At 48.0% G+C, this 4690-nt stretch overlaps 1 pseudogene across 1 annotated transcript; it reads left to right on the top strand.

Annotated features, from left to right (window-relative positions):
• The first annotated feature begins 3490 nt into the window (after positions 1-3490).
• Positions 3491-3766, top strand: LOC308562326 (small ribosomal subunit protein eS27 pseudogene; annotated as a pseudogene). The gene has a single exon. The product of its transcript is annotated as a small ribosomal subunit protein eS27 pseudogene (transcript).
• Positions 3767-4690: the final 924 nt, after the last annotated feature.

The following is a 4690-nucleotide window of genomic DNA, read 5'->3' as shown; positions in this document are numbered from 1 at the left end:
ACCCCCGGCCGCTGGGGGTGGAGCCTCCAGGGGCGGGGGGCCAGCGAGGCGTGGCTAGCGGCGAGGGGCGCGGCCGTGGGCGAGGGGCCCAGTCTCCCGAGACGCTCAGGTGTGCGGTTTCGGGGCGTGGGGCCACAGGGCGTCGGGGCGAGGGGCCGGTGCGGTGCGGGAGCGTGGCGGGGCCACGAAGAGGGCGAGCCTTCTGCGGGGACCGGAGCCCTAGGGTCCTGTGGAGCAGACGCCGTGCTGGGCACGGCCGTGGGCTCCGGGACCGCAGCTCGGCACCGAGGGACGCGGGAAGGGACGTGAATCCTGGGCGAGGCTCTGCGCTTTGGGGAGGGCTGCCCACGGTAGAGCGCTGGCCTCGGGGACAGGTCTGGAGGGTAAGAGGTCGGTACCGAGCCGCGAGCTTGGTTGCTAGTGCAGGAGATTTGGAGGGAGCTGGTTCCCCGCTCTGGGCCCGAGCTTTGGTTTTTGGGTCTGTGGGCGTGGCTTGGGTGGGCGTGGCTCCTGGCTTACAGGCCACGCCTACTAGGGTGAGAGCGCCGCGGCTCTGCTTCGCGTTCAGCGAGGAGGTGGACCCAGTCCCCCACTTCCAAGGGCGTTTAGAAGATCAACTCCCTGTTCTGTTCCCGGGCGAATACGGAAAAGCCTGAAGTCCCACACTGAGAGACCTGCCTGGATAGAACCCAGAACTACTCCCGGTGTGAGGGAAGAGGGCTGGACGTCTGGAGACCTGGTTTGGGATCCCTGCTCAGCACTGTTAGCTCCATGTCATCACTTCACTCCTCTAAGCCTCAATTTCCTCATCTGTGAAATGGGAGTCACAATAATGTCCATCTCACACGGCTTGTGTCAGGATTAAATCTATGTGGAGACATGTTGAAAACTGTAAATCCCTATGGAATCAATATCATCATTTTTCATTTATTGAATGTTTACTACTGGCCAGGCCTAAATCAATATTTTTCATGTGTTATCTCATCTTTACAGTAACCTTACAGAGCAACTATGAAAATCTGTATTGAGAAGTTCTAATTGGCCCAGGTCACACATTTGTGAGTGGAACAAAGCTGAGATTCAAACCCAGGCCTATTTTACACCAGTGCCTGGAGACTGACCCACTCTGCTTGACAGCTGCCAAATATAGATGTGAGACATAGTGGTATCAGAAAAATCCCACCACATCTGCACACATAAACCAGCCCTCATATCTCCTGTCTCTGTATTCCACTCCTAGCTGGAATGTGTTGGGCAATAAACAGTGAGGGCCACATCAGCATGCAAACTCCCTGCAACTTCAGGTAGCATCATCCATAAAAGATACTATCAAGAAAGAAAAACTCACAAGAAAACAGATATATATGCAAATTATTTGCAGCAAACTTATGTTTGCAAATAACCAGAGATGAACCCAAGTATGCAACAATAGAGGAATGGTTCTATACCACTAAAAACCTCCCAAAGCCACCTATATAATACATATATGTGTTATATGCACATGCACATGTAATACATAGATGCCATTTATTCAGTTTGTTATATGTTGCCACATGAGCTGGCTGATTTATATACATTGTCATTTAAACCTCACATAAATCCTGGGCAGCCTGTATAGTATTCCCATTTTATAGACAAAGAAATTGAGGCACACCACTAGTAAGAAAAGATCCTATCCTAACCTGGATTTATCTGGCTCCCAAACCTATATCCCTCTGGCTCATCTTTTCTGCAGGCCACATAGCAGCAAGGACTGAGTTTACAATCCATTCATTCATTCAACAATATTTATTGAATATCCACTATGTGCCAGACACAGTGCTAGATGTAGAAATTCAGTTATAAACAAGATAGACAGGATCTTGCCTTACATAACATACAGTCCACTGGGAGGCAGAATTTCATGGTAGTTAAGAGTACGGATTTTGCCTGGCCGGGCATGTTCAGCTTCGACCTAGGATCCAGGAGATCGTGGTTCGCTTCCCAGTCAGGGCACACGCCCAGGTTGCAGGTTCCCTCCCCAGTCAGGGACATGCAGGAGGCAGCTGTTTCTATCTCTCTCTCTCTCTCCCTCTCTCTGAAATCAATAAAGGTATATTTAAAAAAAAAAAAGAGTATGGGTTTTGGCCCTGGCTGGGTGAGTCAGTTGGTTGGAGTATCCTCCAGTACACCAAAAAGCAACCCATCAATATTTCCCTCTCTCTCTCTCTCACTTCCTCTCTGAAAATCAATCAAAACATATCCTCTGGTAAGGATTTAAAAAAAAAAAAAAGAGCATGGGTTTTGGTTTTTTATTTTCTGTGTTCAAATCTCACTGTGCCACTTTCTTTTTAGTTAGTTTGCTTTTTGTTGTTCTGTTAATCCTCACCTGAGGATTATTTTTTCCATTGCTATTTAGACAGAGTAGAAGGGAGGGAGGGGGGAGGAAGAGAGAGAAAGAGAAAGAGAAACACTGATATAAGAGAGACGCATTGATTGGCTGCCTCCCGCACGTGTCGGTGATTAGGCCTGCAACCCAGGTACATGCCCTTGACCCAGAACTGAACCAGCAACCCTTCAGTGTGAGGGCTGATGCTCTAACTACTTGGCCACACCAGCTAGGACTCACTGTGCCGCTTTCTCTCCGTGTGGCCCTGGGTGACTTATTTAACCCCTAAGCTTCCATTTCATAATCTATAAAGTGGGAATACTATATTAAAATTACTATCCCAGAGATTATTATGAGGAATAAATAAAATAATACTGGCTAACTGTTTAGCATAATTCCTAAACATAGGAAGCATTCAAAAAATATGAGTTGGGCCTGGCTGCTGTGGCTCAGTGGTTGAGCGTCAACCCATGAACCTGGAGGTCACAGTTCCACTCCCAGTCTGGGCACATTCAGGCTCAATCTCCAGTAGGAGGTGTCAAGGAGGCAGCCAACTAATGATTCTCTCATCATTGATGTTCCTCTCTCTCTCCCTCTCCCTTCCTCTCTCTGAAATCAATAAAGAAGTAGTTGAAAAATACATATGAGCCCGGCCGGGCGTGGCTCAGTGGTAGAGGGTCAACCTAGGATCCAGGCGATCGGGGTTCGATTCCCGGTCAGAGCACATGCCCGGGTTGTGGGCTGCAGCCGATCAATGACTCTCAAATCATTGATGTTTCTATCTCCCTCTCTCCCTCTCCTTTCCTCTCTCTGAAATCAATAAAGATATATTTTAAAATATGTATATATATATATATATATACACATATGAGCCCTAGCTGGTTTTGCTCAGTGGTTAGAGCATCAGCCCACAGACTGAAGGGTCCCGGGTACGATTCCGACCAAGGGCACATACCTCCCTCGCAGGCCCCATCCCAGCCCTGGCCAAGGTGCGTGCAGGAGGCAACCAGTTGATGTGTCTCTCACATCAATGTTTCTCTCCCTTCCACTGTCTCTCTTAAAAGCAATTGAAAAAATATCCTCAGGTGAGAATTTTAAAAATACAATATTTTTCCGGCAGTGATGACTTCCCCACAACAACATGCCTCTCCTCCCACTAAGGATCTCCTTCACCCCTCTCCAGAAGAGGGGAAGAGGAAACACAAGAAGAAGCACCTGGTGCAGAGCCCCAATTCCTACTTCATGGATGTGAAATGCCCAGGACGCCATAAAGTCACCCCGTCTTTAGCCATGCACAAAGGGTAGTTTTGTGTGTTGGTTGCTCTGCTGTTCTGTCAGCCAACAGGAGGAAAAGCAAGGCTTACAGAGGGATGCTCCTTCAGAAGGAAGCAGGACTAAAAGCACCTCCAATTAAGACGAGTGGGGAACCATCCCAATAAACACATTTTGGATACAAAAATAAAATAATAAAATAAAAAATACATATGAGTTGTAATTATCTTGGAACACAGGCATCAATCAAATAGCTTTAGAGTTATAAGTGTCAAAATAGGGGAGACACAAGTAAAAAATAAAATGAACCAAGGGTGTGACATACACATGATACTCAGTAAGTATATGGAAGAGAGACAGAAGGACGGAAGAAAGTGGGAAGGAAATAGAGCATTATAGACTCATTGGTATTTTTAAAGTATGGCTGCTCAAGGATTGCAGAGCAACCTGAGAAATATGGGGGTGAGCACTTGAGATAAATGAGAACTACAATCTACTTGGCTTTTGGAACTTCTCTCTATGGTAAGAAAGGAAGGGGGAGGGATCAGGCAGGAGACTAGGGACCAGGGGAGGGTGAGCCTCCTTTCCCAGGACCAGAGCCTGAAGCCAGATCTTTAAAAGTCCCCCCACGTACTGCCCTGCTTAAAAAAGACTTAATGAGCCCCAGACAAACTTGATGAGAAAGAGCCCTGATACAGAGTTCCTCCCCTGGGGACTATTTTCTGTGGTTATAATGAGAAGGGAAGAGGAGAGGGGTGATGTGTATGGAATAAGAGGGGGCTAGCAGAGAAGTAAGAAGGATATAGAGCCAAAGAAAACAGCGGGGGGGGGGGGAGATCACACGCTGTGGGCAGTGCCAATCAGCTGTGTCCCTGTCAGCACACCCACAGGAACCCTGTAGCTGGAGGAATGCTCTTCTCCCTCCACTCTGGTCAGCTGATGCCTCGCCTCTGTGGCTCAGGAATTGTCCTCCCAGACACACACACAAGCCTGGCTCCCCACCAACCTCAGGGCAGAGCTTCCAGAGGAAAACAGTTGACTCTCAAGGGA

This window comes from Miniopterus schreibersii (assembly GCF_964146895.1).
Source record: "Miniopterus schreibersii genome assembly, chromosome: 10".
Taxonomy (NCBI): Eukaryota; Metazoa; Chordata; class Mammalia; order Chiroptera; family Miniopteridae; genus Miniopterus; species Miniopterus schreibersii.
The sequence above is the reverse complement of the archived record's forward strand: the minus strand, read 5'-3'. Positions and strand labels throughout refer to the sequence as shown.